Genomic DNA, 22,316 nt, shown 5'->3' on the forward strand with positions numbered 1-22,316 from the left:
GAGTTATGGAAAAGCTGGTCTTAAAAAAAAAAAAGAAGCACAACTGATATGTTGTGCAAAATATCATTGCAACATAAATTTCCTTATGGTCCTCTGCCTCACCTAGACTTGCATCTACCAAGTAAAAGGTATACTTCACATTTATTTGTGTTGGAACTTAATTTGCCCATTTGGCAAGGTTATTAATGTCCTCCTATAATTTGTTGGAGCCCTTTTTAATATTGCTATCTTCACTGCATCTCACACAAAATGCAAATTTTGAGATTGTATTTTTCATTCTAAAGTCTAAACTGTTAATGGACTTGGTCCAAGCACGGATTCTTATGAAAGATCACTTTCCATCTTCAGCCACACTGAGTAACTATCCTTTACTCCCATATGCTTTCTGTTTTGAAAGCAGCTAGCAATGTATTCCGCCAGGTGTTCCCTGATTTTTGTCTTTATCCTTTCAGGGGAAGTGTCACTGGCAAGGCCACCTTTTGTTGTCCATTCCCTAATTACTCTTGAACTCTGTGGTCTTGCTCGACCCTTGCAGAGTTAACCACTTAGCTGCTGCTGTCTGGAAGCAGATGTACGCCACACAGATCAAGGACAGCAGCCTTCCTTTAAAGATTGGGTTTTGAACAATGACAATGTTATGGTCACAATTAATGAGACCAGTTTGATATTCCATAGTTATTAATTGAAATAAGTTCTATCAGCATTAACCTGGGCCTCTGGATTTTTTTTGTTCATTTGTGGGACATGGGTGTCACTGGTTGGCCAACATAGATTGCCCATCTCTAGTTGCCCTGGTTCAGAGATCAGTTGAGAATCAACTACATTGCTGTGGCTCTGTAGGCCAGGCCAAATAAGGACGGCAGATTTTCTTCCCTAAAGATTAGTGAAGCTGATGGGTTTCTCTGACAATTGACAATGGTTTCATGACCACCAGTAGATCCTTAATTCTAGATTTTTTTTATTGAATTCAAATTCCACCATCTGCTGCGTCAGGATTTGAACCTGGACCCCAGAACATTGGCTGAGTTTCTGGATTAATAGTCTAGTGATAATACGATTTGGCCATTACCACCTCTCTGATGACACTACTACACCACCATCTCCCCTCCCCTCCCCACAGTCTTTGAGCTTATTCGTTGGTCTATAATGGAGCACTTTCATTGAAGGGCTTTTGAAATTACAGATAAATTACATTAACCACTGTCTACTTTCTCGGTTACCTCCTGTCTTTATCAATGCTGCTTCAAACATTTATCCACTTCCCTTTAATCAGCTATTATGAATTCTCCTCCCACTATCTGCTTAAATGACATTTTTATGATTTTAAATGCACGCATTGATCGATGAAAATAGATTCCTCTATATACTTTCTTGAAACCCAATACCAACTTTGATTTATATAAAACTGCTCCAAGGTGCTTCAAAAAGCATAAAGCAAAATTTGCCATTGATCCACATAAGGCGATATTAGAACTGTTAACCAAAGGCTGAGTCAAAAGCGAGGAACACCTTAAACAAGGATAGAATGGTGAAAAGGTTTAAGGAGAGAATTCCAAACTTAAGTTCATTGTCTTTCTAAAGTGAGGTTTCATAACTCCAACTTATACTTGTCTATCTTAAGGGCAACGATAGATCAGAGAATTGTGTTTCCCTTTTCAGCTCAGAGGTCTGGAACATGGTCCCCTGGGAAATGTTGAAGTAGGATTGAAACTTCCATTATTTTACATCAAAAAAAGTCTCCAGGCTTTTATTGTCCAACCCCAGTTACACTTGTGAATAGGTCATTTAGCCCTTTGCATCTGCCCCACTATTTGATAAGATCATGGCTGATCTGATTGGAGGTGAGACCACACTTTCCTGTCAGCCCCCAAAAAATTCTAGACTGACTTGTCAATCAAAAATCTATCGAACTTAGACATAAATATTTTCAACGATCCAGCTTCCACTGCTCTCTGGCAGAGAAAATTCTGCAGATTAAAGACCCTCTGATAGAAAAAATGTCCCCTCATCCCAGTCATAAAGGGAGACCTTTCATTTTTAAATTGTATTCTCTAATTCTAGACTCGCGCACACACAAGGAAACATCCACCCTGTCAAGTCCCCTCAGAATCTTATGTTTCAATCAGATCACCTCACAATCATCTTCTAATAATCATGAATATAGACTCAACCTTTCCCCATAGGACAATGCCTTCATCCCAGGAATCAGTTGAATGAACTTTTTCTGAACTGTTTCTGATGCAATTATATCATTTTTCAAATAAGGAGACCAAAACTGTACACAGTACAAAAGAGGATCTTCCTAACACCCTATACAGCAGATGCTATTGAATATGGACTCAAAACGTTAGTGCGTTTCTCTCTCCATAGATGCTACCAGACCTGCTGAGCTTATCCAACATTCTCTGTTTTTGTTTCAGATTTCCAACATCGCAGTATTGGCAAGGTTGCCAATCAAGTTGATCTTTATGTTGATAGGAGTTTCCTTAAATCATTTTGCAGCAACATCTAACACTGAAGCAGTCCATGTCCATATGCAACATGGCCTGGACAATGTCCAGGTTTGGGATGATAAGCAGCAAGTAACATTTGTGCCACACAAGTGCCAAGCAGTAACCAGCTCCAACAAGACAGAACCTAACCATTTCCCCATGACATGGATAAAACTCTGACTGATAACCAGTCAGGATCAGCTATGTTCTTATTGTCCATTACTAATTGTCCTTGAGAGGGTGGTGGTGCGTCACCTTCTTGACCCACTACAGTCCACGTACTGTAGGTACACCCAGAGTACTGTTCGGTAGGGAGCTCCAGAAGTTTGATGCAACAACCATGAAGGAACAGCAATATATTTCCAAGTCAAGATGGTGTGTGGCTCAGAGGGGAACTTGCAAATGGTGGTGTTGCCATGCATCTATTGCTTTATCCTTCGAGATGGTAACACTTATGGGTTTGCAAGAAACTCTCAAAAGAGGTTTAGTAAGTTGCAATGCATTTTATGGATGCTGCCACTGTACGCTGTTGGTTGAGTGAATATGTAAGGTGGTGCATGAGCTGCCAGTCAAGCAGACTGCTTTCTCCTGAATGGCATTGGGCATCTTGAATATTATTAGGGTAGCACCTAGCCAAGCAAGTGGACAGCATTCCATACTTGTAGATGGAGGAGAGGCTTTGGGGAGTCAGGTGGTGAGTTACTCATCGTGGAATTCCCAGCCTCTGACCTGCTCTTGTAGCCACAGTATTTATATGACTGGTCCAAATAAGTGTCTGGTCAATGATAACTCAGTTTGCAGGTGCAGCAGGTGATCAAGAAGGCAAATGGAATGTTGGCCTTTATTGCGAAGGGGATGGAGTATAAAAGCAGGGAGGTCTTGCTGCAATTGTACAAGGTACTGGTGAGGCCGCAACTAGAGTACTGTGTGCAATTTTGGTCCCCCTATTTGCGGAAGGATATATTGGCATTGGAGGGAGTACAGAGAAGGTTCACCAGGTTGATACCAGAGATGAGGGGGTTAGCTTATGAGGAGAGATTGAGTAGATTGGGCCTGTACTCGTTGGAGTTTAGAAGGCTGAGGGGAGATCTTATAGAGACATATAAGATAATGAAGAGGTGAGACAGGGTAGAGGCAGAGAGATTCCTTCCACTTAGAAAGGAAACAAGAACTAGAGGACACAGCCTCAAAATAAGGGGGAGTCAGTTTAGAACAGAGTTGAGGAGGAACTTCTTCTCTCAGATGGTAGTGAATCTCTGGAATTCTCTGCCCATTGAAGCAGTGGAGGCTACCTCGTTAAATATGTTTAAGTCACAGGTAGATAGATTTCTGATCAATAAGGGAATTAAGGGTTATGGGGAGCGGGCGGGTAAGTGGAACTAAACCACTATCAGATCAGCCATGATCTTATTGAATGGCGGGGCAGGCTCGAGGGGCTAGATGGCCTACTCCTGCTCCTATTTCTTATGCTCTTATAATCCTCAGAATGTTGATGGATTCCAGCTATTGGAGGGTTTTCTCCTCAATCATTATTGACCTCAGTTTTGCTCGGGCTCCTTGCTCCCATTCTAGGTCAAATGCTGTCTTCATATTGAGGGCTGCTCCTTCCACCTCTCCTTTGGCGTACAGTCATGGTTCATGCTGGAATCCAAAGAGGCAGCAGCTCACTACTTGAAAGGGAAGCTGTGGCAATGGCAGAATAATGACCAAATTGCTCATGATTGCACAGCAGAGACATAAGGATGACATAAACATGACTCTAATGCTGATTAGTTGAAGTCCTGTTGTAGGTGCACCAAAAGCCATCACGGCGATGTGTGGTGGCAAAGGCAACCATCCAGTAAAAGCATAGAAACTGATTAGAATGATGCCTCCAATTTAGTGAATGTAGTTACACAGAGCTAAAACAGTTAGTGTGCTGCCCACTCTTAAAGTTTTGATCACAGGAAGGTCATTAACGAAGCAGCTGATTTTGATTATGTTAAAGAATTCCTGCAGCAATATCTGAGGACTATAATTATTTACCTCCAATGACTAGCTTTCTTTGTGCCATGTATATCATTTTCTTCCATTCATGCGATGTGCGCAATACTAACAATTTGTAGAATTGAGAAGGTGGTGGACCACCTTCTTGAACTTCTGCAGTCCATGTGGCATAAGTAGACCCAGAGCGCTGTTGGGAAGCGAACTCCAGGATTTTGACGCAGCGATGGTAAAGGAACAGCAATATCATTCCAAGTCAGGATGGTGTGTGACTTGCTGGGGAACTCGCAGATGATGGCACTCCCGTGAATCTACTTCCCTTATCCTTCTAAGTTCATAGTACGGTTTCTATAGTTACAATGCACTCAAATATTAATCAAATGCAAACCCTTTATTCAGGTAAGATGTGGGTTGTTATGGGGAACATTGACACTAAGTAATGACTTGCCTTCCAGGAAATTCTGTCATGTGTGCCCTGTTCCACTGATGTTTCCACAGGGAAAAAGAAGGTATCACTGGTCCTTGTAAACAAAGAGTTTGTAATTGCTTCATAATTGTCTTAATATGCATAATTTGCTGTGAGACTTACAATTTTACAATGATGGCCATTTGAATGGAGTTAATTCGGACAGTCCAGTTTTCACATAGGATAAGTGCTCCTAAAACATACGGTTGGCCACTGCAGGAATATTGGACACCACACCAGCAATACTACGGTACAGAGGAACAATGTCTTTGCTGCACCACCACGCATGGAGATAACCTGTCCCATCCAGAAGTCATGAGTGGCCGCAGCAAAAAAACAACCATGCAAATAACGAGGAAAGGAACGAACACTGGCTTGGCTACTGTCTGGTACCAGATGCCATTACGTCTAGAATGTTTATTTTGGGGTCACTGCAGTATCATCCATCTGCATTGCACTTACTGCTCTGTTGCAGTGAAGCACTGGCAGTAGCCTGTGCAACTGCCTTGCAAATTGATTAGATTTTGCAGGAATTTCCAAATGGTTGACAGACGTAAAGCCACAGCTGACAGGCCTGCAAGCAAATAATGCTTCCAAGATGCAAACGAGAATCTAATAATAAGATGCATTCTTAAAATGGAAACACAGCACGCAGAATGATAAAACAGACCATCATCCTTACAAAGTGAAAGATGACACCTGAAGGACAGTCGGCAATGTTTGCAGATGTTTCATAGGAATCATCCCAAAACAACAGAACAATTAGGAGCAGGACTAAGCCATTTGGCTTCATTGTTCAATAAGAACATAGCTGATCCTTACTGGGCATCAGTCAGAATTGTATCCATGCAATAATGTTCAAAAAAAAACTCAGCTGTTGGACCTTAACCTAGCAATAACAATAACTTCTATGTTGTCCTTTAAATTACATTACTTTTCTCTGCTTCCAAATGTTTGTATCATGCAATAGTCTGAAACCAGACTGCAGGCTGCTGACCTTGCCCAGGTTTCCATTAAACAAGAGACCCGAGACAGTGTGTATGAGCCATCCAGCATTCCAGGGTATCCTTCCCATGGAGAAGAATCACAGTACTGAATCATGTCGTAGAAACCTTATGCAGCTCTCTGACTCATCCTTTCAGTCTTGCTTGCAGCATACTGATCAACTGTTTTGAGTTTGAAGAACTTATGTAGGACATCTATCCAGGGTGCCCAGAGCTGAAAAGCAACTGTCAAAAGTGCAGAGAATTAACTCTTGTATGGTATTCTGATCACTTTTTCAGGGACCTAGGGGAGGAGCATTTTTCACACATCTCACTGATCAGCTATTCAGAGATCCTAAGACAGAGAAGCAAATCATACATTGATTTAACTAATGTTTCAGATGCTTGGAGCATATAGAATGGAGCACATAGAATGGAGTGTATAGAATGATTACCTGTCAGAGGAAAAGGCAGACTGGGGAAGGACTGGGTCATGCAATTAAACCACACCAGAGTAAGAATAGGTTCAATGTTAGGGGGTTCTTCTTTTCCCGGAGTAGTGAGCCCCTTGATTCTATTGCTACCTTGTGCAACTTTTACAGATGCATCATAGAAAGCATTCTTTCTGGTTGTATCACAGCTTTGGTATGGCTCCTGCTCTGCCCAAGACCACAAGAAACTACAAAAGGTTGTGAATGTAGCCCAATCCATCACGCAAACCAGCCTCCCATCCATTGACTCTGTCTACACTTCCCGCTGCCTCGGCAAAGCAGCCATAGAGTCATAGAGGTTTACAGCATGGAAACAGGCCCTACAGCCCAACTTGTCCATGCCGCCCTTTTTTTTAAAACCCCTAAGCTCATCCCAATTGCCCGCATTTGGCCCATATCCCTCTATACCCATCATACCCATGTAACTATCTAAATGCTTTTTAAAAGACAAAATTGTACCCGCCTCTACTACTACCTCTGGCTGCTTGTTCCAGACATTCACCACCCTCTGTGTGAAAAAATTGCCCCTCTGGACACTTTTGTATCTCTCCCCTCTCACCTTAAACCTATGGCCTCTAGTTTTAGACTCCCCTACCTTTGGGAAAAGCAGCCAGCATAATTAAGGACCCCACAACGCCGGCCATACTCTCTTCCACCTTCTTCCGTCGGGAAAAAGATACAAAAGTCTGAGGTCACGTACCAACCGACTCAAGAACAGCTTCTTCCCTGCTGCCATCAGACTTTTGAAAGGACCTACCTCGCACTAAGTTGATTTTTCTCTACACCCTAGCTATGACCGTAACACTACAATCTGCAGTCTCTCCTTTCCTCTATGAACCGTATGCTTTGCCTGTATAGCGCGCAAGAAACAATACTTTTCACTGTATATTAATACATGTGACAATAATAAATCAAATCAAATCACTGTGCGCTGACCCTTTGGATGTTTTGGAACGCAAGATGATTATATTCATACCTGCAGCAGAGCTCAATCACATCATAGAAAAGGTAAGCAGATTAACAGTTAACACACACTATCAGTGTGATCTCCTAGACTGCAATAGAATGTCAGAGGGGTTCAAAGAGGAATCTTCCAAATTATCTTACCCCTTTGTTGGGCCTGTTTTTTCTCTGTTCTTTTGCCTCTTCCAGAATTACATGGAATAGGAAATGTCTAGTCATGATGTTCAAGCTATTGTGGGTTTGGGGCAAGCTAGATAGAGCAGCTGTTCCTTCTCTATCCATTATTTTCAGTGTGTAGGTGGAGGTCACTAGAGGAAAGGAGATTCCAGTTTTCATTGAGTTAACAGAGATATCACCAGGAACAGTGAGACATGTAAATAGATGGGCTTCCGAGCCATGGATGAGCTGCAATTTATGGTGCATGGAAGAGAGGACCCTGACCAGGAGAGCTTCGGAATAGTTGAGCCTAAAAGTGCAAAGGCATAGACGATGGGCTGAGACCATAAGACCGAGGAGCAGAATTAGGCCACTCGGCCCATCGAGTCTGCTCCGCCGTTCAATCATGGCTGATATTTTTCTCATCCCCATTCTCCTGCCTTTTCCCCAAAACCCCTGACCCCCTTATTAATCAAGAACCTATCTATTTCTGTCTTAAAGACACTCAATGATCTGGCCTCCACAGCCTTCTACGGCAAAGCGTTCCACAGATTCACCACCCTCTGGCTGAAGAAATTCCTCCTCATCTCTGTTTTAAAGGATCGTCCCTTTAGCCTGAGGTTGTGCCCTCTGGTTCTAGCTTTTCCTACCAGTGGAAACGTCCTTTCCACATCCACTCTATCCAGGCCTCGCAGTATCCTGTAAGTTTCAGTAAGATCCCCCCTCATCCTTCTAAACTCCAACGAGTACAGACCCAGAGTCCTCAACCGTTCCTCATACAACTGAGGCAAGGGTAGAGTTCACAATGTAATGGAGGTGAAATTAGGTGCTCTTTGCAATGGATAGCATATGTAATCAGATATGACAGAGGTCACAAACAGGCTGGTTCAATGCCTGAAGTGGTGAATGGATTTAAATGGGTGTTTGACAAGTTTCTATGAGAAAAAGACGTTCCCAATAAATGGGGGTGTGGGGTAAGTTGTTAGTTGTTTATGTTTTTGAGGATGTACCATTCTCTGTTTGAGACTACCAGTTTCTTGGAGCTTTCTTGGTTGCTTTAGAGAATTTCTCAGCGATTTTCCACATTGGCTGCAATTATTTGTTTCTCTCAGGTGGTGGTAAGCAAGTGATATGGAACTAGTGTAATTTAGGCAGCATGGTAGCACAATGGTTAGCACTGCTGCTTCACAGCGCCAGGGACCCGGGTTCAATTCCCGGCTTGGGTCAGTGTCTGTGTGGAGTTGGCACGTTTACCCCATGTCTGTGTGGGTTTACTCCGGTTCCCTCCCACATTCTGAAAGACGTGCTGGTTAGGTGCACTGACCTGAACAGGCCCCAGACTGTGGCGATTAGGGGAATTTCACAGTAAATTCGCTGCAGTGTTAATGTAAGCCTAACTTTATTTTACTTTTTGTCATACGCCATTATCTAACTAGGATTAACTTTTCTATTCATTTGTGGGTGTTGCTGGTTAGGTCAGCATTTATTGCTCATCCCTAATTGCCCTCAAGAAGGTGGTGGTGAGCTATCTTCTTGAACCGCTGCTGTCCATGTGGTGTAGTTTTAACAACACCAGGTTAAAGTCCAACAGGTTTATTTGGTAGCAAATACCATAAGCTTTCTGAGCACTGCTCCTTCGTCAGATGGAGTGGAAATGCGCTCTCAAACAGTGCACAGAGACACAAAATCATTGGGGAAACCATGCAGACGCTACGACAACGGATGAATGAACACCGCTCGACAATCACCAGGCAAGACTGTTCTCTTCCTGTGGGGGAGCACTTCAGCGGTCACGGGCATTCAGCCTCGGATCTTCAGGTAAGCGTTCTTCAAGGCGGCCTTCACGACACATGACAGCGCAGAGTCACTGAGCAGAAACTGATAGCCAGGTTCCGCACACATGAGGACGGCCTAAACTGGGATGTTGGATTTATGTCACATTATCAGTAACCCCCACAGCTTGCCTCCTGGACTTGCAGGCTGTCCTGTGCTTAATGCTCCCTCCACCCACATTGTCTGTATCTTTAAGACCTGGCTGGTTGTAGGGATTCACATTCTAATCAGTATTCTGTAACTTGATTTTGTGTCTCTGTGCACTGTTTGAGAGCACATTTCCACTCCATCTGACGAAGGAGCAGCGCTCCGAAAGCTTATGGTATTTGCTACCAAATAAACCTGTTGGACTTTAACCTGGTGTTGTTAAAACTCTTACTGTGTTCACCCCAGTCCAACGCCGGCATCCCCACATTGTGTAGGTACACCCACAGTGCTGTTAGGAAGTGTGTTCCATGATTTTGACTCAGCGACAGTGAAGGAACTGTGATATATTTCTAAGTTGGGATGGTGAGTGGCTTGGAGGCGAACCTCCAGGTGATGGTGCCCTTTTTCTTTCCTCCCTTGCCATGTTTTCCAGCCACAGAACAGTACTGAACCAGCCAAACCGGAACTGTGTGTTTTGATAACAGCAATGGGATAGATCAACATTGGAATCGAGTCATTTGAAAATTAGATGAATCAATTTAGTTACAGTAGTTGAGGGGTAATATTGTGCAGGACACAATCACTTCCTTGTTCTTCAAATTAGTGTCACAGGATATTTTGCTTCCATTACAGGACAGATAGGACCTCGTTTCAACATCTCATCGAAAAGATAGATCTCTGACAGTGCCCCTCAGCCTCAGTATTGCAGTGGTGTGGCAGTTTAGATTTTGCGATCAAGATTTTGAAGTGGGACAAAAGCAAGGAAGTTATAAATTATAATTATAAATTTTGGCCTCAACTGGAGGACTGTACCCAATTTTTGGAACTGCACTTGAGGAAGAATCTGGAGGATGCAGAAAAGATTTACAAGAATAGCTCCAGGGATAAGGGGCTTCCATTACATGGATAGATTGGAGAAGTTGTGCTTGTTTCTGCTTAGAGAAGGTTGAGGGGAGATTTGATAGAGGTGCTCAAAATCATAAGGTGCTGCACAGAGTAAATAACTGCTCCTCTTGGCAGAAGGGTCGAGAAACAGAGGATACAGATTTAAGACAATTGGCAAAGGAACCAGAGGAAATTTCTTTTGATGCAGCAAGTAGTCGTGACATAGAAAGTACTATCTGAAGGTGTGGTGGGGGCACATTCCACTGTGGCCTTCAAATGAGAATTGGATAAGCACCTGAGGAAAAATATTACAGTAATGGGGGTAGGGGGTTGGACTCGCTAAACTATCCTTCAGAGAGCCAGCACAGTCTCAAAGGGACAAATGGCCCCCCCTTCTATGCAGGTACCATTTTTTGATGATTCAATGAATGTTGCCTTCAATAAGTTGACTTGATTTTCATTAGATTCAGTGGGGGAAAGACCACATGCAGCAGGATTAAGATAAGTACATCTCGGATTCTGGTCCTCATTGACTTTCTTAACCCATGCCTGGTATATTTTATTTTTATTAGTTCAATGTTTTCAGCAAAAAAAAATACAAACAAGCATAAATTCAATTCTGATATTTATGGTATCTAGCAAAAGAAAGGCACTTTATAGACAGTGAGTAATCTAATTTCATATTCACAACAATGTTTTGGATATAAATTAAGGGATGATGGAAAGTCCATTCCCATATCTTATTCCATCCTCGAAATAGAATGAGATTTATCATGGGGCTGTTAAGGTTTAACGTATGGATATTATCAGTTGAACTCAACTCAACATACTTACTTTGTAACGAATGGTTATATATCAATTACAAATTCACTGAAGACATCACTTCTATGTATTCAGATTGCACAGAATTAGTATTGTACAAACTATCTGAGTTTATCAATAATCTTACAGACTTCCTTACCTCTGTTAGGTTCCCAGTTATACAGCTGAATTTATAAGCTACCAGATTGGAACAAGTCATACTCTTCAAAGATTGGTAGATCTTTGTCTTCACTCATTAAATAACTGGCCCTAAAATTTTGAACAGAACAATTTAATTTAGATGCCTGATGAAAAATACTAGTGAGTGGTCTCAGCAGAACTGAAATAGGAAAAGTTCATTCCTTTTATTTCGACCATTCATTTCAACAGGCTTGGCTGCAAATTTCCACAGGCTTGGCTGCAAATTTCCACTAGTGTTCATCCTGGTTACAAACATTTGGAATCTCATGTTTTGCAAAGACTCTCTGGTGTTTCAACGCACATGATTGTACGTACCAAAGAATGAGATGAAAGATACCCTCTATCCAGCCGCTGTGCAACCATGCACACCATTATTAACCTGCATCCCCAAAGCGCGTGAACATTTGTCCAATGCTGGACACTGATCAATTTCCGTGCCTAAGATAAGCCAGTCACCTGAAGATGTACACCAGCAGTTTGTGTGCATGACCAGATCAAACAATTAAAAAAGACCTCCTGCAGCTTTCAATAATGTAGAGTTCCAAAACAACAGCCAATTACCCTGATCCTAAGGAAGATCTGATCAGGAGTCAATAAGGAATGTCCATTCTCTTTTGGCTTTCACGTCAAACCAAACCAATAAAAAGAGAAAAAAAAGATTTGATGAGAAATTATGGATGTCAAACACTGAATGCTCAATTGACAATGGCTGAATTACAAGTGTAACACTTTATTACTAACTTCACTGTTCAGAAAAGTAAACCACATTTGAATTTAAAAACAGGTAAACAATTTGTCAGCAGAAGATATCTTCTATTCTGCATATTATTAGACTTATTCTTAAAAGCATTTGTACTGCAGGAAAATTACCTCAATTTACTCCTCAGTGGCTATAAATACACATTAAGTAATCTTATCCCCACTGATATATTTTAAAAACACTTTCTAAATGGTTACTAAATAAATTGATTAAATTCAGACAAGACATTAAATTTATTCCCATTACCTGCTGAAGAGGGTGCTAAGTATCCTTTGGCACTATCCGTAGAAGAGAACAGAGTTCGTTTGAGTGCCCCATTCAAGATTTCTTCCTCAACCAACTACTCATTCAACCAAAAACGGATCGTCTGTCATCCATTCAACTGTGGTTTTCGGACTTAGCTGTGCAGAATATAGCTGCCACTTTTATCTACATAACTGTGACTGTATTTCAGAAATAACCCAGTGGTTGTGAAGCATTTTGAGATGCACAAAAGATGCCTAAATGCAGGTTTGTTCTCTCACTGTACACACACACACACACATATATATATATATAAACTGCTGTTGAGTCTTTGCAGTACCAGCATTCCTTCCACAAGAAGGAGATATGGAGTATTCCCCCATCCTGTCCAATTCATAGGATTCGTTGCAGGAAGTGAATTTATACTTTGTTTCGATTCCATTACAACAATGATACTTTAAAAATGTTTCATTGGTTGTAAAGATCTTTAGAATACAAAATAAATTACAAACGTTTTTCTTTCTTGTATTATCCAATTGGCTCTGGAGTATATCATTCATTCAGGTTACCCAATTTCCTTCGGTTCTGAAAATTCAGTTCTATTGCTATGCAATTTGTACCCACATGTTCAGCTTTTGGATATACATTTTTAATAACTTGGATGAGAAGCGCAGAAACATGCATGATTGCAAAACTAAATTTGGAAACAGTCAGTTGTGTGGACGACAGCTGGATGTAATAAAGCAGCAAAGACAGGTTGAGTGGGAAAAAATAAAGACCTCTGGAATTTAATGTGATGAGTTGAGAGATCATTCACTTTGAGAAAATATTTCAATTTAAATTTCCCAATGGTAAGAGACTAGTGAGACATGGATGAGCAAAAAGATTTAGGAAGGCAAATACACAATGGCTAAAAGGTACAAAAGCGATCAAAAATGTTAGTGTAGGGAGGATTGGAGTGCAAAAGTGAAGTAATGCTTTAGTTGTACAGAGCCTGAATCAGACTACAGTCAGATTAGTGTTTTCATTTTAGGAAATGAACTGCAGTAAAGATACACTGGCTTCAGAAGGAGTGTAGCAGATTCACCAGGGCTTAAAGATTAAATTGAGAACAGGTTACACAAACTTGCCTTGCATTCTCTTACATTTGGTGGGTGAGGGGCGATATAAGGTGTCCTAGGTCCAACAATCTTCAGCTGCTTCATCAATGACCTTCCTTTCAACTTCCATCATAAGTTCAGAAGTGGCGATGTTAGCTGATGATTGTACAATGTTCAGCACCATTCCTGATTCCTCAGATAATGAAGCAATCCCTGGACAATATCCAGGTTTGGGCTGAAAAGTGGCAAGTAGCATTCATGTCACACAAGCGTCAGTCACTGACCATCTTCAACAAGACAGAATCTAACCATCACCACATGACATTTCAATGGCATTATCATTGCTGAATCCCCCATTATCAGCATCCTGGGGGTTATCATTGACCAGAAACTGAACTGGACCAGCCATATGAATACCATGACTACAAGAGCAGATCAAAGGCTAGGAATCCTGCACAGAGTAGTTTGCCTTCTGTCTTCCCAATGCCAGTCCACCTTCTACACCGCACAAGTCAAGAGCGTGATGGAATACTCTCCACTTGCCTGAATGAGTGCAGCTCAAACAACATTCAAGAAGCTTGACATCATCCATCGCAAAGTAGCCTGCTTGATTGGCAACCCATCACAAATACCTCCACCTGGAAGCTTCCGTCCAAGCCACCCGCCATCCTGACATGGAAGTACGTCGCCATTCCTTCCCTGCCGCTTGGTGAAAATCGTGGACCTCCCTTCCTTACAGCACTGTGGGTGTACCTACACCACATGGATTGCAGTGGTTCAAGAAGGCAGCTCACCACTACCTTCTGGAGGGCAATTAGGAATGGGCAATAAATGCTGGCCTAAACAAGCCAGCGTCTCAAGAATGATTTTTTTAAAAAATTAAATAACTGATGCACAATTCAGGTGAACTCGGTTTGCAAGCAATGTGCGATGGTTGATGTATCATAGCATTAAAAAATAATTTCAAGTGCAATGCTATATATCATTTTAAAACTTCCCAGTGGTATAGTAAATTTTGTATACTAATACTCTGAGCCATGGAGTTGATACCTTAGAAACAAAGGAATGGAATCTGGAGTATGCACACTAGCTTGCTCCATATACAAGTGCAAGTGAATAATCAAACAACCCGCAGAGAACGGAGGGCACACAGACCCATGAAAGTATAAGTCTTGAGGGTTAACCCCTGGATCATGTGGATCTTAGCATCCAAGCTTAACACAGAGCCATCAGCAAATAAGTCAAGGATGTCATTGACAGTTCTATCAAGTGGCACTTACTCAGCAATAACCTACTCACTGACACTCAGCTTTGGTTCTGCCAGGGTCACTCAGCTCCTGACCTCATTACAACCTTGGTATAAACATGGACAAAAGAGCTGAATTAAAGAGGTGGAGCGAGAGTGACTGTCCTTGACATCAGGGCAGCATTTGACCAAGTGTGGCATCAAGGAGCCCTGGTAAAACTGGAGTCAATGAGAATCAGGTGGAAAAGTCTCCACTCCTTGGGGTCATACTTAGCATAAAGGAAGATGGCTGTGTTTGTTGGAGGTCAATAATTTTGGTTCAAACACATCACTGCAGGATTTCTTCAGTTAATTATGCTGGCTGCTTTGCCGAGGCAGCAGGAAGTATAGACAGTGTCGTTGGACGGGAGGCTGGTTTGCGTGATGGATTCGGCTACATTCACGATCTTTTGTAGTTTCTTGTGGTCTTGTGCAGAGCAGGAGCTGCTATACAACCAGAAAGAATGCTTTCTATGGTGCATCTGTAAAAGTTGGAGAGTAGTAGCTGACATGCCAAATTACCTTAGTCTCCTGAGAAAGTGGAGGTGTTGGTGGGCTTTCTTAACGGTAGTGTCAGAATGGGGGGGGGGGGGGGGGGGGGGGGATCAGGACAGGTTATTGGTGATCTGGACACCTAAAAATCTGAAGCTCTCGACCCTTTCTATTTCATCTCCATTGATGTAGACAGGGGCATGTTCTCCACCACGCTTCCTGAAGTCGACGACAATTTCCTTCATTTTGTTGACATTGAGGGAGATTATTGTTATCGCACCAGTTCACTGGATTCTCTATCTCATTCCTGTACTCTGTCGCATCATTGTTTGAGATCTGATCCACTACGGTGGTGTCATCAGCAAATTTGAAAATCAAGTTGGAGGGGTAAATGCAGGATGAATCAGTGCATGACTGGCACCCCATCAACCACTTCCAACATTTACTTCCTTCATCACTGACACAGTGGCAGCAGTGTGTACCATCGACAAAATCCACTACAGCAACTCACCATGGCTCCTTCGACAGCACCTTCCAAGCCAGCAAGGTCTACTATCTTGAGACAGGGGTACCAGATGCTTGGGAACACCATCAGGCTCCCCTCCAAATCACACACCGTCCTGATTTGGAATTATGTCACTTTTCCTTCACTGTTGTTGGATTAAAATTCTGGAACTCCCTTCCCAAAGGCACTATCTTGCACCACATGGACTGCAACAGTGCAAGAAGGTAACTCAGCACCATCTTCGCAAGGGATTGCCCAAGAATCTATTACCCAATTAGTGATGGGCAATAGATGCTGGCCTAGCCAACAATGTCCACATCCAGTGAACAAATAAAAAGTCAGATTAAAGAAGTGGGAACATACAATGAAAATGATGGCATGGAAATGGGATCAAAAGTTCATCTTGGGGTTAAATATGACACCAATTTGACTGTTGTGAACAGTCTGATTCAGCTTTAGGCAATTGCCACAGGGAAAGGATGGAGTCTATGGCTAGAGAGTAAAGTTTGTGGTAGGGGCAATCGTTTCCACTTCCCCAATAATTACACGGGAGGAAATTTTTGCTCATTCAATACTGGATGTTGGACTAGCAGTCTGAATACTTAGGGACAATAAAAGGTTGAAGGAAGGTGGTAAGATAGAGCTGTGCGCTTTCGGCAAACACGTGAAAACTGTTTTTGGATGACACCACTGAGGGCATATGTAGGGAAAAAATAGAGCAAGGGGGCAGTTGGGAGGGGGATAGTAAGGTTAGGTGCTTGGGGGAACATCAGAGCCATTAGTGTGGGAGCAGAAAGAAAAGCCATTGCAAGTGATTCTCTGGCTATGATTAGACAGTTAATAGAACCAGGTGAGTGCAGTCCCACCCAGCTTGACAGCAGGGACAAGGTGTTGGAGAAGGATGATGCGGTCAACCATGTCCAAAGCTGCTGAAGGTCACGAAGGATGAGAGAAAATAGTTTACTTTTGTCACAGTCACATTGGATGCAATTTGTGATTTTGCCAAGAGTCTTTTTGGTAGGGGTGTGGCAAGGGGTTGAAACCTGATTGGAGGGATTCAATTAGTTCCAGGAAAAATAGGTAAGGAATCGGTAATCGGGGCAGCACGGTAGCACAGTGGTTAGCACTGCTGCCTTTCAGCGCCAGGGACCCAGGTTTGATTCCCAGCTTGGGTCACTCTCTGTGCGGAGTTGGCACGTTCTCCCCGTGTCTGTGTGGGTTTCCTCTGGGTGCTCCGGTTTCCTTCCACATTCTGAGATGTGCTGGTTAGGTGAATTGACCCGAACAGGTGCCGGACTGTGGCAACTAGGGGAATTTAACAGTAATTTCATTGTGGTGTTAATGTAAGCCTTACTCCTGACTAATAAATAAACTTTTAACTTTAAGGCAAAGGGAGAAACTATTAAAGGGATGTGGCACAAATTCACCAGTTGAAGAGGGGGTGAATGGAATTATAAGAGCAGGTTGCATAAACTTGACCTACATTCTACCACATTTAGAAGCTTGAGGAATGATTTACTAGAGGTTGTTCTCATCACTCATTGTGCATGCATTCATGTGAACACGATTAATCAGCTATACTCAAAAGTCAGTATAACATAGGGGTGTTTAGAAAACAGAATCATTTCGGAAGCAAAAATTGATTTTCAAATTTAATGCTTGCAAAGCGAGAAAAATCCAGAATAATCTTAAATAGAGCCAGGCCATTTAGAAAAGATATCAGGAAATGATGTTTCAAAGAGAGGATAGTGGAAGACTGGAATCTACACCCCCAAAGGGCTGTGGGTTACTGGGTGAATTTAAATTTTCAAGATTTTGATTTGATTTGATTTATTATTGTCACATTATTATTAGTAAACAGTGAAAAGTATTGCTTCTTGCACGTTATATGGTCAAAACATACCGTTTATAGAGAAGGAAATGAGAGGGTGCAGAATGTGGTCATACAGTCATACTAGGGTGTAGAGGAAGGTCAACTTAACACAAGGTAGATCCATTCAAAAGTCTGATGGCAGTGGGGAAGGTTACAGAGTTTTAAAGAGTTAGAATAGAGTTTTAAAAGCATAGAATAAAGTAAGATAGAATTAGAGGGTATGAAGACTGAGATTAATAGATTTTTCATTGGGTATGGATATTAATGGATATGAAATAAAGGCACATAAATGAAATAGATCGGTTACAATCAAACCATATGGAGGTAAAGGTTCAAGGGAGTGAAGGATTTCTATATTCCTCAACTGTTTCACTGAGAATTCCTGAGTTTATCCCATCCAGATCTTATTTTCCTGCATTAGATATTGTCCTTCATACCAGTCCAAGTTTCACTAGCATCTCTGAACTAATCTCCTTTTCCCATTTTCAGTAGGCTTTCCTTTATAAAGAACAAAGAAAATTACAGCACAGGAACAGGCCCTTCAGCCCTCCAAACCTGCACCAACTATGCTGCCCCACTTAACTAAAACCCCCTACCCTTCCGGGGACCATATCTCTCTATTCATGTATTTCGCAAGATGCCGCTTAAAAGTCACTACTGTATCCGCTTCCACTACCTCCCCCGGCAACAAGTTCCAGGCACCCACTACTCTGTGTAAAAAATCTGCCTCGTACATCTCCTTTAAACCTTGCCCCTCGCACCTTAAACCTGTGCCCCCTAGTAATTGACTCTTCTAAATTCCAGTTGCACTCCATCATGCCATATTTTCAGGTCCCTTTTGGGGTTCAGCGATAATCAAATACCAGCTGCATTGCCAATACGAGTTGCTTATGAGTTATCTTCCAGTTCCCAGGTTTTACATTAAGTGGGATACACCAATTTAAATCTTGACAGTGCAAGTTGGTTTTTGAAATTAAGGAAGATTTCCCCATTTCTAGCACTATACATCAATATGTTTAATGTAGGCTGCTGAGTAAAGCTCCTTTTATTCTGCTCCAGTATTGCAACTTACCCCAACTGAATCAGTGAACTTTCAATTTACCATTCCAGCCATCTACAGCCTCATGGTGTGTGGGAAGTTTTGTTGTGAAGCCCTCCCGACAAAACAGCGAGGGGCTGCCCAAACTGATTTCATGGATTGTCATTCCACCTGTATGAGGAAACTATTTCATCAACAAATCACATTTATATAACATCTTTAACATAATAAAACATCCCAACCTTTCCAGGGCAATTCACATGAGTGCTATGGAACAAAATTAGACTCAACATAAAAGGATATTAGATCAGATAATCAAAGCTTGGTCAAGGAGATGGGTTTTAAGCAGCATCTTGAGAGAGGAAAGAGATAAAAAGAGATTAAAATTGGGAATGCTCAAAAAGTCAGAACTGGCAGGGGGCAAGGGATCTAGCAGGGTTAATGGTTGATGGTGAGGCCATTGAGAGATTTGAAAGCAAGGACAAGCATTTTAATTTGAAGAATTGGTTGACTAAAATTGGCGTTGATTAGGGAGCACAGGAAAGATGGGAGTAAGACTTGGTGCGACTAGATGTTGGCTGTTAGCTTTGTCTCCCTCGATGGTCTTTGAATAGTGGGCAGTTTCAGTCAGAGGGCACAGTCCGATAAGGCTTAGCTTGATCTATTATAGTAACAAAAGGAGAAGCAAGGCTATTGTGAGATGACAAAGTCAAGGGTGTATATAGGCAGGACAGTTATTTTACATTGTGCATGGGATAAGAGGATCTCTGGTATGGCAAGAATTGTTGTCCTCTGCCCTTGAGGTGTGGTGAGCTATTTCCATAAAATGCTGAAAGCCATGTGGCACAGGTACACCTAGAGTGCTGTTAGGGTGGGAGTTCCAGGTTTTCGACCCAATAACACAAAACAGCAATATAGCTCCAAGTCAGGGTAGTATACAGTTTGGATAGGCACTGGTGCTTGGTGGTGCCCACATGTCTGCTACACTTGTCCTTCACAGGTTTGGTAGGTGTTTTCAAAGGAGGGCAGTAAATTCAAGAGGAGAGAAAATAATGAGTTGAAGTGGAGGCTGGAATCACAGGATGAGAAGTCGCTCAGTGCAGAGGCAAAGTGAGGAAAGCAGAGAGAGATTCTGAATGTTGTCTGAATGTGTGGCACCAAAGAAGGGTCTTTAATAAGAGGTTGAAAAGGTGAAAAAATGAGATGCTCAAAGGATGTCGCCAGAGGGCATGGGGAACAAATCATGTTGTGATTTAGATGCAAGGGTGAGGGCACTACCTCTGTTGAAAGGCCAATACCGAACTCGATGCATCGTCCACTCTCTTCACCTTTATTTTCAAAGAAACATAAAAGGTCAATTCATCAAAAGGCCAGGCAGAGGCATAGAGGATAGCATCCACATATAAATAATCAATAGCAGACAATGGTATAATCATCCAGCCTCAACACAGACATGGTTACAATTAGATCAAAGCTGGGAATTAAATATTCAGGGGTATGCGACTTTTCATAAGGACAGGCAGGAAGGAGTGGGTGGCAAGGTAGCTTTGTTAATATGGGATGGAGTAAGAAAGATAGCAAGAAATAGTCTTGGATCGGAAGATGTAGAATCCATAAGAGTAGAGGTGAGAAATAACAATCAAATTGGCAGAGGTAGTCATAAGGAAGAATTCATTGTGTATTCGGGACAGTTTCCTGGAACTATATGTTGTGCACCCAATCGGGGGGCAGGCTATTTTGGATCTGACAATGTGTAATAAGGCAGGTCTAATAAACAATTTCAGGGTAAAAGATCCCCTGGGAAACAGTGACCATAACATGGTAGAATTTAGCATTCAGTTACAAAGCAAGAAACTTGGGTCAGAAACAATTGTGCTGAACTTAAATAAGGGCAATTCCACTAATTTAGTGGAATTTTTGAAGGCATTATGAATGCGGCGGACAACAGGGAACCGGTGGATGTGGTGTATCTGGATTTCCAGAAGGCATTCGACAAGGTGTCACATAAAAGGCTGCTGCAAGATAAAGGTGCATGGTGTTATGATTACTGTATTAACTTGGATAGAGAGTTAGTTAACTAACAGAAAGCAAAAAGTGGGGATAAATGGGTGGTTTTCTGATTGGCGATCAGTGACTAGTGGTGTGCCTTAGGGATCAGTGTTGGGACGGCAATTGTTTACAATTTACATAGATGATTTGGAGTTGGGAACCAAATGTAGCGTGTCAAAGTTCGCAGATGAGTGGTAGAGGAAAGTGTTCAAAGGGCACTGAACGTCCACAAAGGGACATAGCTAGTTTAAGTGGGTGGACAAGAGTCTGGCAGATGGAGTACAATGTTGGTAAATGTGAGGTCATCCATTTTGGTAGCAAAATGGACTATTATTTAAATGGTGAAAAGTTGCAGCACGCTGCTGTGCAGAAGGATCTGGGTGTCCTTGTGCATAAATCACAAAAAATTGGTTTGCAGGTGCAGCAGGTAATTAAGGCAGCAAATGGAATGCTGTCCTTCTTTGCTAGAGGGATAGAGTTTAAAAACAGGGAGATTATATTGCAGCTCTAAGGTGTTGGTGAGGCCACACCTGGAGTACTGTGTACAGTTTTGGCCTCCTTATTTGAGAAAGGATATACTGGCACTGGAGAGGGTGCAGAGGAGATTCACTAGGTTGATTCCAGAGTTGAGAGGGTTGGCTTATGAGGAGAGACGGAGTAGACTGGGGCTATACTCATTGGAATTGAGAAAAATGAGGGGGGATCTTATAGAAACATATACAATCATGAAGGGAATAGATAAGATAGAAGCGGGGAGGTTGTTCTCACTGGTGGGTGAAACCAGAACTAGGGGAATAGCCTGAAAATAAAGGGGAGCAGATTTGGGGCGGAGTTGAGGAATTTCTTCACCCAAAGGGTTGTGAATCTGTGGAATTCCCTGCCCAGTGAAGCAGTTGAGGCTACCTCGTTGAATGTTTTTAAGGCAAAGATAGATAGATTTTTGAACTGCAAAGGGATTACGAGTTATGGTGAGTGGGCGGGTAAGTGCAGCTGAGTCCACGAAAAGATCAGCCATAATTGTATTGAATGGCAGAACATGCTCGAGGGCCCAAATGGCCTACTCCTGCTCCTAGTTCTTATGTTCTTAATTAGAAAGGAATGAAGGCAGAGTTGGCTGGAATAAATAGGAAAGGGGTTTAGCAGAAAAGACTGTTAATTAGCAATGGCAGATGTTTATGAAAACAGTTCATGACTCAGCTAAAGATATATCCCAGTGAGGAAGAATCGGAGGGGGATAAATCAATCACAAAAGTTAAGGACAGTATTAAACTGAAATAAAACATATAACGTGCCAAAGATTAGCGCTTAGTGAGAGGATTGGGAAAGTTTTAAAAACCAACAAAAGATGACCCACAAAAGGGAGAAGATAAAACGGACAATAAGAGATTCTTTAGACATATATTAAAAAGGAAGAGAGGGACCAAAGTGAACATAGGTCCCTTATAGAATAAGACTAGGAAAATAACGGGGAACCAGGAAATGGGGGAGGAGTTAAATAAATGGCACAAAAAGCTACTTAAGATAAGAGCCCGTGGTGTTGGGAATAGTATATTGGCAAAGATAGAGGAT

The sequence above is a fragment of the Mustelus asterias genome, chromosome 4 (assembly GCF_964213995.1).
Source record: "Mustelus asterias chromosome 4, sMusAst1.hap1.1, whole genome shotgun sequence".
NCBI lineage: Eukaryota > Metazoa > Chordata > Chondrichthyes > Carcharhiniformes > Triakidae > Mustelus > Mustelus asterias.